Below are 13634 nucleotides of genomic sequence, written 5' to 3'. Positions count from 1 at the left end.
GGGGAGGACGGCCTTGTGGTAATGGCTGGAGCGGAATGAGTGGAATGGTATCAAATGCATCAAACACATGTGTGTGGTCCTCTGTAGCTCAGCTGGTAGAGCACGGCGCATGTAACGCCAAGGTAGTGGGTTCGATCCCCGGGACCACCCATACACAAAAATGTATGCACGCATGACTGTAAGTCGCTTTGGATAAAAGCGTCTGCTAAATGGCATATTATTTTTTATTTTTTATTTTACATGGTTTCCATATGTTTGATGCCATTCCATTAGCACCATTCCAGCCATTATTATGAGCTGTCCTCTCTTCAGCAGCCTCCTGTGACTTGAATGATCATCAATAGTTCACTGTCTGTCTGTTTGTGAAGCCCAGCTTAAGATGATGGCGAAGGAGCTCATGCACTTCTCTTTTATTTGTGTGATGACAACACCTCACAGTCCACACAGTGGGCTACACTGGAGTGTCAGATGACCTCGAGGTCTCTCCCTCCTCTCATGCTCTGCAACAACATAAAACAGTCTGAAAGATATACAGTGAGCGAAAAAAGTTTTTGATCCCCTGCTGATTTTGTACGTTTGCCCACTGACAAAGACATGATCAGTGTATCATTTTAATGGTAGGTTTATTTGAACAGTGTGAGACAGAATAACAACAGAAAAATCCAGAAAAACGCATGTCAAAAATGTTATAAATTGATTTGCATTTTAATGAGGGAAATAAGTATTTGACCCCTCTGCAAAACATGACTTAGTACTTGGTGGCAAAACCCTTGTTGGCAATCACAGAGGTCAGATGTTTCTTGTAGTTGGCCACCAGGTTTGCACACATCTCAGGAGGGATTTTGTCCCAGTCCTCTTTGCAGATCTTCTCCAAGTCATTAAGGTTTCGAGGCTGATTTTTGGCAACTCGAACCTTCAGCTCCCTCCACAGATTTTCTATGGGATTAAGGTCTGGAGACTGGCTAGGCCACTCCAGGACCTTAATGTGCTTCTTCTTGAGCCACTCCGTTGTTGCCTTGACCGTGTGTTTTGGGTCATTGTCATGCTGGAATACCCATCCACGACCCATTTTCAATGCCCTGGCTGAGGGAAGGAGGTTCTCACCCAAGATTTGACGGTACATGGCCCCGTCCATCGTCCCTTTGATGCGGTGAAGTTGTCCTGTCCCCTTAGCAGAAAAACACCCCCAAAGCATAATGTTTCCACCTCCATGTTTGACGGTGGAGATGGTGTTCTTGGGGTCATAGGCAGCATTCCTCCTCCTCCAAACACAGCGAGTTGAGTTGATGCCAAAGAGCTCGATTTTGGTCTCATCTGACCACAACACTTTCACCCAGTTCTCCTCTGAATCATTCAGATGTTCATTGGCAAACTTCAGACGGCCTGTATATGTGCTCCTAATCTCAGCTCGTTACCTGTATAAAAGACACCTGGGAGCCAGAAAACTTTCTGATTGAGAGGGGGTCAAATACTTATTTCCCTCATTAAAATGCAAATCAATTTAGAACATTTTTGACATGTGTTTTTCTTGATTTTTTTGTTGTTATTCTGTCTCTCACTGTTCAAATAAACCTACCATTAAAATGATACACTGATCATTTCTTTGTCAGTGGGCAAACGTACAAAATCAGCAGGGGATCAAATACTTTTTTCCCTCACTGTAAAATATTAATTCACCGCAATACCTACTAGATGTCCTCATGGCACTGCAGAACTCACCACTATTGATACTAATGTATGCCAACTGAACTATTCATGATAAACAAATAATTTAACGAATGTTGGGGGACTTAATCTATTTTACAGTATTCATTTTTCCTATGCTCTGGGAGAAAGATAACCGGTTAAGTTGCAAACACATCTATCTGCTACCTACTCTGACATTAACACATCTAAATGTATGGGTGCAAATAGCATTGAAAAATATAACAATGATCAAGTTTTAGTAATCAACATACAGTGGGGAAAAAAGTATTTAGTCAGCCACCAATTGTGCAAGTTCTCCCACTTAAAAAGATGAGAGAGGCCTGTAATTTACATCATAGGTACACGTCAACTATGACAGACAAAATGAGAAAAGACAATCCAGAAAATCACATTGTAGGATTTTTTAATGAATTTATTTGCAAATTATGGTGGAAAATAAGTATTTGGTCAATAACAAAAGTTTCTCAATACTTTGTTATATACCCTTTGTTGGCAATGACACAGGTCAAACGTTTTCTGTAAGTCTTCACAAGGTTTTCACACACTGTTGCTGGTATTTTGGCCCATTCCTCCATGCAGATCTCCTCTAGAGCAGTGATGTTTTGGGGCTGTCGCTGGGCAACACGGACTTTCAGCTCCCTCCAAAGATTTTCTATGGGGTTGAGATCTGGAGACTGGCTAGGCCACTCCAGGACCTTGAAATGCTTCTTACGAAGCCACTCCTTCGTTGCCCGGGCGGTGTGTTTGGGTCATTGTCATGCTGGAATACCCATCCACGACCCATTTTCAATGCCCTGGCTGAGGGAAGGAGGTTCTCACCCAAGATTTGACGGTACATGGCCCCGTCCATTGTCCCTTTGATGCGGTGAAGTTGTCCTGTCCCCTTAGCAGAAAAACACCCCCAAAGCATAATGTTTCCACCTCCATGTTTGACGGTGGAGATGGTGTTCTTGGGGTCATAGGCAGCATTCCTCCTCCTCCAAACACAGCGAGTTGAGTTGATGCCAAAGAGCTCGATTTTGGTCTCATCTGACCACAACACTTTCACCCAGTTCTCCTCTGAATCATTCAGATGTTCATTGGCAAACTTCAGACGGCCTGTATATGTGCTCCTAATCTCAGCTCGTTACCTGTATAAAAGACACCTGGGAGCCAGAAAACTTTCTGATTGAGAGGGGGTCAAATACTTATTTCCCTCATTAAAATGCAAATCAATTTAGAACATTTTTGACATGTGTTTTTCTTGATTTTTTTGTTGTTATTCTGTCTCTCACTGTTCAAATAAACCTACCATTAAAATGATACACTGATCATTTCTTTGTCAGTGGGCAAATGTACAAAATCAGCAGGGGATAAAAATTTTTTTCCCCTCACTGTAAAATATTAATTCACCGCAATACCTACTAGATGTCCTCATGGCACTGCAGAACTCACCACTACTGATACTAATGTATGCCAACTGAACTATTCATGATAAACAAATAATTTAACGAATGTTGGGGGACTTAATCTATTTTACAGTATTCATTTTTCCTATGCTCTGGGAGAAAGATAACCGGTTAAGTTGCAAACACATCTATCTGCTACCTACTCTGACATTAACACATCTAAATGTATGGGTGCAAATAGCATTGAAAAATATAACAATGATCAAGTTTTAGTAATCAACATACAGTGGGGAAAAAAGTATTTAGTCAGCCACCAATTGTGCAAGTTCTCCCACTTAAAAAGATGAGAGAGGCCTGTAATTTACATCATAGGTACACGTCAACTATGACAGACAAAATGAGAAAAGACAATCCAGAAAATCACATTGTAGGATTTTTAATGAATTTATTTGAAAATTATGGTGGAAAATAAGTATTTGGTCAATAACAAAAGTTTCTCAATACTTTGTTATATACCCTTTGTTGGCAATGACACAGGTCAAACGTTTTCTGTAAGTCTTCACAAGGTTTTCACACACTGTTGCTGGTATTTTGGCCCATTCCTCCATGCAGATCTCCTCTAGAGCAGTGATGTTTTGGGGCTGTCGCTGGGCAACACGGACTTTCAACTCCCTCCAAAGATTTTCTATGGGGTTGAGATCTGGAGACTGGCTAGGCCACTCCAGGACCTTGAAATGGTTCTTACGAAGCCACTCCTTCGTTACCTGGGTGGTGTGTTTGGGATCATTGTCATGCTGAAAGACCCAGCCACGTTTCATCTTCAATGCCCTTGCTGATGGAAGGATGTTTTCACTCAAAATCTCACGATACATGGCCCCATTCATTCTTTCCTTTACACGGATCAGTCGTCCTGGTCCCTTTGCAGAAAAACAGCCCCAAAGCATGATGTTTCCACCCCCATGCTTCACAGTAGGTATGGTGTTCTTTGGATGCAACTCAGCATTCGTTGTCCTCCAAACACGACGAGTTGAGTTTTTACCAAAAAGTTCTATTTTGGTTTCATCTGACCATATTACATTCTCCCAATCCTCTTCTGGATCATCCAAATGCACTCTAGCAAACTTCAGACGGGCCTGGACATGTACTGGCTTAAGCAGGGGGACACGTCTGGCACTGCAGGATTTGAGTCCCTGGCGGCGTAGTGTGTTACTGATGGTAGGCGTTGTTACTTTGGTCCCAGCTCTCTGCAGGTCATTCACTAGGTCCCCCCGTGTGATTCTGGGATTTTTGCTCACCGTTCTTGTGATCATTTTGACCCCACGGGGTGAGATCTTGATCCCCAGATCGAGGGAGATTATCAGTGGTCTTGTATGTCTTCCATTTCCTAATAATTGCTCCCACAGTTGATTTCTTCAAACCAAGCTGCTTACCTATTGCAGATTCAGTCTTCCCAGCCTGGTGCAGGTCTACAATTTTGTTTCTGGTGTCCTTTGACAGCTCTTTGGTCTTGGCCATAGTGGAGTTTGGAGTGTGACTGTTTGAGGTTGTGGACAGGTGTCTTTTATACTGATAACAAGTTCAAACAGGTGCCATTAATACAGGTAACGAGTGGAGGACAGAGGAGCCTCTTAAAGAAGAAGTTACAGGTCTGTGAGAGCCAGAAATCTTGCTTGTTTGTAGGTGACCAAATACTTATTTTCCACCATAATTTGCAAATAAATTCATAAAAAATCCTACAATGTGATTTTCTGGATTTTTTTTCTCTCAATTTGTCTGTCATAGTTGACGTGTACCTATGATGAAAATTACAGGCCTCTCTCATCTTTTTAAGTGGGAGAACTTGCACAATTGGTGGCTGACTAAATACTTTTTTTCCCCACTGTATATTATTGTACTGTATTGATTTCAATTAAATTGATGTCCTGGTTTTCTCTAGTATACTGTAAATGGATGGAAAAACCTGTTTTCCAAATCCACAATGACTATTTTCCTACAGTACATTGATATGATGAGGCATTTTATTTTACCTTTATTTAACTAGGCAGGTCAGTTAAGAACAAATTCTTATTTACAATGACGGCCTACACCGGCCAAACCCGGACGACGCTGGGCCAATTGTGCCCCGCTCTATGGGACTCCCAATCAAAGTCAAGGATCGGTAGGATAGTCAGTTTTACGAGGGCATGTTTAGCAGCATGAGTGAAGGAGGCTTTGTTGCGAAATAGGAAGCCGATTCTAGATTGAACTTTGGATTGGAGATGCTTAATGTGAGTCTGGAAGGAGAGTTTACGGTCTAACCAGACACCTAGGTCCACATATTCTAAGTCAGACCCGCCGAGAGTAGTGATTCTAGTCGGGCAGGCGGGTGCAAGCAGCGTTCGATTGAAGAGCATGCATTTAGTTTTACTAGAGTTTAAGAGCAGTTGGAGGCCACGGAAGGAGTGTTGTATGGCATTGAAGCTCGTTTGGAGGTTTGTTAACACAGTGTCCAATGAAGGGCCAGATGTATACAAAATGGTGTCGTCTGCGTAGAGGTGGATCTGAGTGTCACCAGCAGCAAGAGCGACATCATTGATATACACAGAGAATAGTCAGCCCGAGAATTGAACCCTGTGGCACCCCCATAGAGACTGCCAGAGGTCCAGACAACAGGCCCTCCGATTTGACACATTGAACTCTATCTGATAAGTAGTTGGTGAACCAGGCGAGGCAGTCATTTGAGAAACCAAGGCTATTTAGTCTGCCAATAAGAATGTGGTGATTGACAGAGTCAAAAGCCTTGGCCAGGTCATTGAAGACGGCTGCGCAGTACTGTCTTTTATCGATTGCAGTTATTATATCGTTTAGGACCTTGAGCGTGGCTGAGGTGCACCCATGACCAGCTCGTAAACCAGATTGCATAGCGGAGAAGGTACGGTGGGATTCGAAATGGTCGGTGATCTGTTTGTTAACTTGGCTTTCAAATACTTTCGAAAGGCAGGGCAGGATGGATATAGGTCTGTAACAGTTTGGATCTCGATTGTCACCCCCTTTGAAGATGGGGATGACCGCGGCAGCTTTCCAATCTCTGGGGATCTCAGATGATACGAAAGAGAGGTTGAACAAGCTAGTAATAGGGGTTGCGACAATTTCGGCTGCTAATTTTAGAAAGAAAGGGTCCAGATTGTCTAGCCCAGCTGATTTGTAGGGGTCCAGATTTTGCAGCTCTTTCAGAACAACAGCTATCTGAATTTGGGTGAAGGAGAAGCGCGGGGGGCATGGGCAAGTTGCAGCGGAGGGTGCAGAGCTGGTGGCCGGGGTAGGGGTAGCCAGGTGGAAAGCATGGCCAGCCGTAGCAAAATGCTTGTTGAAATATTCTATTATCGTAGATTTATTGGTAGTGTTTCCTAGCCTCAGTGCAGTGGGCAGCTGGGAGGAGGTACTCTTATTCTCCATGGACTTTACAGTGTCCCAAAACTTTTTGGAGTTAGTGCTACAGGATGCAAATTTCTGTTTGAAAAAGTTAGCCTAACTGATTGTGTATATTGGTTCCTGACTTCCCTGAAAAGTTGCATATCGCGGGGGCTGTTCGATGCTAATGCAGTACGCCACAGGATGTTTTTGTGCTGGTCAAGGGCAGTCAAGTCTGGGGTGAACCAGGGGCTATATCTGTTCTTAGTTCTGCATTTTTTGAATGGAGCATGCTTATTTAAGATGGAGAGGAAAGCACTTTTAAAGAACAACCAGGCATCCTCTACTGACGGAATTAGGTCAATATCCATCCAGGATACCCGGGCCAGGTCAATTAGAAAGGCCTGCTCGCTGAAGTGTTTTAGGGAGCGTTTGACAGTGATGAGGGGTGGTCGTTTGACCGCGGACCCATTACGGACGCAGGCAATGAGGCAGTGATCGCTGAGATCCTGGTTGAAGACAGCGGAGGTGTATTTAGAGGGTAAATTAGTCAGGATGATATCTATGAGGGTGCCCATGTTAACGGATTTAGGGTTGTACCTGGTACGTTCCTTGATAATTTGTGTGAGATTGAGGGCATCTAGTTTAGATTGTAGGACGGCCGGGGTGTTAAGCATATCCCAGTTTAGGTCACCAAGCAATACGAACTCTGAGGATAGATGGGGGGCAATCAATTCACATATGGTGTCCAGGGCACAGCTTGGGGCTGAGGGGGGGCTGTTGCAAGCGGCAACAGTGAGAGACTTATTTCTAGAAAGGTGGATTTTTAGAAGTAGAAGCTCAAACTGTTTGGGCACAGACCTGGATAGTATGATAGAGCTCTGCAGGCTATCTCAACAGTAGATTGCAACTCCGCCCCCTTTGGCAGTTCTATCTAGACGGAAAATGTTGTAGTTGGGAATGGACATTTCAGAATCTTTGGTGGCCTTCCTAAGCCAGGATTCAGACACTGCTAGAACATCAGGGTTGGCGGAGTGTGCTAACGCAGTGAATAACTCAAACTTAGGGAGGAGGCTTCTGATGTTAACATGCAAGAAACCAAGGCTTTTGCGGTTACAGAAGTCAACAAATGATAGCGCCTGGGGAGCAGGAGTGATACTGGGGGCTACAGGGCCTGGGTTAACCTCTTCATCACCAGAGGAACAGAGGAGGAGTGGTTTAAAGGGAAACATTTAAATATCTTGGAATGGCCTAGTCAAAGCCCAGACCTCAATCCAATTGAGAATCTGTGGTATGACTTAAAGATTGCTGTACACCAGCAGAACCCATCCAACTTGAAGGAGCTGGAGCAGTTTTGCCTTGAAGAATGGGCAAAAATCCCAGTGGCTAGATGTGCCAAGCTTATAGAGACATAACCCAAGAGACTTGCAGCTGTAATTGCTTCTCAAATTGGCTCAACATAGTATTGACTTCAAAGTGGTAGGCATGTTGTGCAAATCAAATGATACATACACCAAAAAAATATCCATTTTAATTCCAGGTTGTAAGGCAGGGTTTGTAACCACTGAGAAAGAGTGTTAAAAACAAAACCTTTCCCCCTATGGTTGAGGCATCTCAGAAAATCTAGGTATAACATACAAAATGTATCTGATAAGACTAACTACTACATTAACTGATGGCCTATTGGACACAACGACATAACATTTAAGTCATCAGTGTGATAAGTCTAACTGGTTCAATCAGTTACAGAATCAAGGGCATTACATTTTAGTCATTTAGCAGCTCTTATCCAGAGTGACTTACAGTTAGTGAATGCATACATGTTTTTTTTTGTTTTGTTTTTTTATACTGGCCCCCCCGTGGGAAGCGAACCCACATCGCTGCCGGCCAAACCCTCCCCTACCTTGGACGACGCTGGATCAATTGTGCGCCGCCCATGGGTCTCCCGGTCGCGGCCGGCCTTAGACCACTGCGCCACTCGGGAGTCATGCAGTTGAAATGAAATCAAATACTGTAAAAAAAATACTGTAATTTTTTTAATGAAAACAGTCAGTCCAATACGCTGAAAATGTGTGATACAAATCTTCTCCTGAGTTTCTGTCTTACACATCTTGGTAATTTTCCTCTCAACAGGTTGAGTCATGCAAGTGTGTACTTCTCTGGGAAAGGTAGTCATAACAAAACACTCTCATGCTCCACTGATGCCCTGAGTTCCTACCGACTGATACATAATATTATACCTATTACTGACTAAACAGCCTTCTCTCTCTTACAAAAGGTTAAGGGTATATTTGTCCCTGATGTGCACGGCGTCATTACTGATGCATAGACATCATGTGCTTTTGTTATTGCTATCTTATTACTTTGCTTTTAGCAACATTTGAAATATTAATATCTTGTGAAGATGACCACTTAAACTAACAATAAGATACAAGGTATAGTGAGTCCTCCTAGTTTCTTCACATAGGCACAATTCTGTTACAGCATGGCTGGAGTACGTAACCCAAGTAGGTTTTACTGTTTGTCAGACCCGGCACCGGGATAAAGTGACTAAGGGGGCAGTAGAAATCGGAGAGGGGGCAACATTTTTTGGGGGTTCTTGCACTGGAATGATATTGAATTCTGATTATATAATCACGCTATACAACAATAAACACAAACACAACCTTTTATCACTCATCCCTGCGTTTTAAAAAAATTATTTTACCACTGTTTTACTTCTAGGGTATCACTATAGGATTTGAGGCTTTTCTGAGGTTTCATTTCTGAATCGGACTGGAGAGAACATGAGGGTGTTGTCAATTGTTATCGCTGTGATGTAGACTGCCGACCACAAAGCCTTAGCGTAAACACCAAGGGTGTGTAATCACAGAGAAAGAGGGTTAAAAACCTTCCCCCCTATGGTTGAGGCATCTCAGAAAATCTAGGTATAACACAAAAATTGTATTTGATAAGACTAACTATATTTATATTGCATTAACTGATGGCCTATTAGACACAACAACACAACATTTAAGACATCAATGTGATAAGCCTAACTGGTTCAATCTTCTCTGTTGTTTGTGTTAATATAATATATCTGAAATATCCTCTTATAACCACATCAACTCTATTTGATGTTACAGTTTTTTCCAATTGCTAACACACTAGAATGACATGCACAGCACTATTATTTAAACTGACACACAGAGACCAAAACCTCTTCTCAAGTCTCCAAAAGTCTAAACACATTTTCTGCTTTACACACATTTTGCAATTCAAAATGGCACTTTTTAAATGCACTGCACACGGTTCTCTGCATAAGACACAACAATCTGACATAAAGTCACGTTTGCCATTTCAAAACACTGCCATTCAAAATGACACTACATGAGCTAATTGGGAGACCCATGGGGCGGCACACAATTGGCCCAGCGTCTTCCAGGGTAGGGGAGGGAATGGCCGGCAGTGATGTAGCTCAGTTGGTAGAGCATAGCGTTTGCAATGCCAGGGTTGTGGGTTCGATTCCCACGATTCCCACAGTATGAAAACAAATATTTAAAAAATAATGTATGCACTCACTAACTGTAAGTCGCTCTGGATAAGAGCGGCTGCTAAATGACTAAAATGTAAACAGAGGTCAGACGAGTGGATATAAGTACAATATTGACTGCAGTACGCAACATTGTTTCCCAGTGTACTGGATAACACCATATTGACTGCTTTTGTTCTTTGTTTTCAGAGAGTACTGGAAATGGATGCACATGCAATCCCACATGAGTTCATCTTTATAGATGAGGCTGGGTTCAACCTAGCAAAGACCAGAAGAACGGGGAGAAACGTCATTGGCCACAGAGCCATTATAGATGTTCCTGGCCAACGTGGTAGGAACATCACAATGTGCGCTGCCATCTCCAATACGCATGGTGTCCTCCACCGTCATGCCAACCTTGGACCATACAACACAGCCCATATTCTCACATTTCTCGACAGACTCCACAACATTCTCATACCACCAGAGCGTATGAATGATACAGACCATCAAAGAACCCGGTACGTTGTAGTATGGGACAACGTGAGCTTTCATCGTGCGGCCCCAGTCCAAAACTGGTTTGCTGACCACCCACCATTTCTCGTGCAATACCTCCCACTATACTCACCATTTCTGAACCACATAGAATAGTTATTTTCGGCATGGCGGTGGAAGGTATACGACCGGCAGCCCTTTGTGCGCATGCCTCTTGTGCAGGCTATGGAAGAGGCAGGTGATGAGATTGATGTGGGTGCGATTCAGGGATGGATAAGGCACTCAAGGCGCTTCTTCCCTCGATGTCTGGCAAGGGAAGATATTGCCTGTGATGTGGACGTGGCCAGACCCAGCTGTGCGGCAAGATGCTGCCTAATTATTTTTCTTGCCTCTTTTTCTTTTTCTATATATTTTTTCTGCACATTTTTTCTGCAATTTTCTTTTTCAGTTTACTGTTTTTTGTGAGCATATTTTTGTTCAGTCCAATGTAAATATATATGCTGTGCATATATTGCACTGACTTGTTTGGTGAAAAAAAATTAAAAAAAATGTTTCTGAATCTGAAGAATTTTCTACAATTTGAACTATTTTAGTATTATGCCAAAGCATACTAAAGATGAGAGTGCTTTTCATTAGGCCCAACAGTGTGTATGTAGTTGGTTAGACAAAAATCTGGTAATATGAATGAAGTGTGTGCCATTTCGTGCAAACGTTTGATTTTGATAATGGTATATGTATTTTTGGTTGCAATGCTTCATTTTGCTGGATATATGAGGTATTTTGCAGTTTGGGTGTGTGGTTTTGTGAATTGTGTTAAGTATTTAGATAAAACCAGCCTAGTTTACAAAATTGTGTTTTAGCAATTGGGAAAAACTGTAATAATGTATCTTTTTTTGTTCCACAGTTCTCAATTGAAACTTTTTTTTGCCTCACCAGACTGGTAACAATGCTCATCTATAAGTATGAGGTAGTTGTTGTGCCATATTGTGCTGTATGTTTGGACTCAGTTACAGAATCAAGGGCAGGCAGTTCAAATGAAACCAAATACTGTATGAAAAAGACTGGGAAGAAAAGACTATGAAAACATGAATACAGTCAGTCGAATACACTGAAAATGTGTGATACAAAACTTCCCCTGAGTTTCTGTCTTATGCGTCTTGTTAATTGTCCTCTCTTAACAGGTTGAGTCATACAAGTTTGTACTCTCTGGGAAAGGTAGTCAGATAACAAAATACCCTCATGCTCCACTGATGCCCTGAGTTCCTCTAGACAGATACATAATATTATAAATATTACTAATTTATTACTGACTAAACAGCATTCTCTCAAAACTGTTTTAAGGTTAACTAACCTCTGATCAAAACATTCCACATTTCCTATTTTGCTGTGGAAACAGTAGGAGTATTGTAAAACAGTTCTTTTTTTTTTAGGGATCAACTCACACAGACATTTTATCTTGGCCCTCCATTCTTCACTTAAAGATGACCACTTAAACTTACAATAACTAAATGGAATAATGAGTCCTCCTGGGCACAATCCTGTTACAGCATGGCTGGAATGCATCACCCAAGTAGGTGTTACTGGTGTTGGGATGGTTGAGTTAGCCCATAAACCTGTTTTATTTCACTTTATTGTACTCTCATTGAGACAAAATGTATTTTGCTAGAGAGATCTGGTCCAAATTATAGCAGCAAACTGGAAGGAAACTAAAACATCCAACCAACATTCAAGAATTCTCATTTATTGATGGATACAAAATATTTAGAAGATAAGTTTGTGTCATAAAGTAACATCAATGTAGCTTTATCATCATGCTGTCTGTATTTGTCCGTTGGTTTAGCTGTGGTTTCTCTGAATGGTCTGCATTCAAACAAGTTCAGTGTCACACCCTTTCTGCAGTTTCCTGTCACATCAGAAATGTGTATAGTTTCCACTGTGACACAAAGCACATGGAAGACTATTTGATATGGGACAAAGTTGATAACTTATTACAGTTAAACATCCCCAAAAAGAAATACATAAAAATAAAAATAAAAAGACCCCCCAAAAAAGTCAAACGACTTCAAAATGTATTCCCAAGGTTGCTGCTTTCTATGTCTGTTATTAGTGGTAATAATTGTATTGTTTGATGTCCGAGCTGTAATTCACAACTCTCAATGACAGATTTGCAAACCATTTGCTTAGGTTTTATGACTATGGCACAGTTGCCTTAATCACAGTTGAGTGAGCAAAGAACACCATTGTTCTTGCAGTTTCAGAGGAAACTTCCAAGTCAAACACAGCAAAAATACCATAATGTAATCAATAAAACCTGTGTGAAACAAAACCTACATGTTCCAAAGCGTTTTCTGGCATATCAAAATCAAATCAAATCAAATGTTTATTTGTCACATGCGCCGAATACAACAGGTGTAGACCTTACAGTGAAATGCTTACTTACAATATTTCTAAGACCTTTTAGTTGATCTAAGACATTTTCCCTTGTGTAGTGTCCAAAACTCATATTGTTGCAGACATCCTGATCACATAATAGAAGTTTACTTAGGCACTCTGTTTCAGCACAGTTTCCGTAGGGAAAGTCATTTCTGACCGTCGCAGGGTTTGAGAGAGAGAAAATATCCCCACAGTTCTTGCACGGCATTCAGTCTTCATAACAATCGGTCTGGTCTTTATTGCTCTCGTGATTCCTGTAAAATGCGGAGACAGGGAATCTGATACCGTTTCCCTGTTCATGTCTGAATGACAACACTACATAAGACACATAGGCATGCCACACTTTTAGACATGACCAATTGATCATAATGTTATTTTCTGTCTCCCCTCTGCAGGACAGGGATGCTCCATAGTACTTCACTCTGTCGGTTTTGTTGTAGCACACAGCAATGACAGTGGCCTCCAGAGTGTAGTAGTTTGTGTAGTTACTCTCACCTTTAATTTTGTCAGGCAAGCACAAGAGATTCAGGAAATCTAGAGCAAATATTTTTATTCCCTCTTCCTCCTCATGACCACAAATCTCGACAGCCTGAAAAACAAACAAGTGAAACATTCTATATTCAACAAATGATAAGCTACATGGACAATATATTTTTTTTATCAAATGTGTTTTATTGTCATTTTGTGTGTTTTGTTGATGTGGAAATTGG

This window comes from Coregonus clupeaformis, chromosome 35 (genome assembly GCF_020615455.1).
Source record: "Coregonus clupeaformis isolate EN_2021a chromosome 35, ASM2061545v1, whole genome shotgun sequence".
NCBI classification, from domain to species: Eukaryota; Metazoa; Chordata; class Actinopteri; order Salmoniformes; family Salmonidae; genus Coregonus; species Coregonus clupeaformis.
This window is presented reverse-complemented; position numbering follows the sequence as displayed.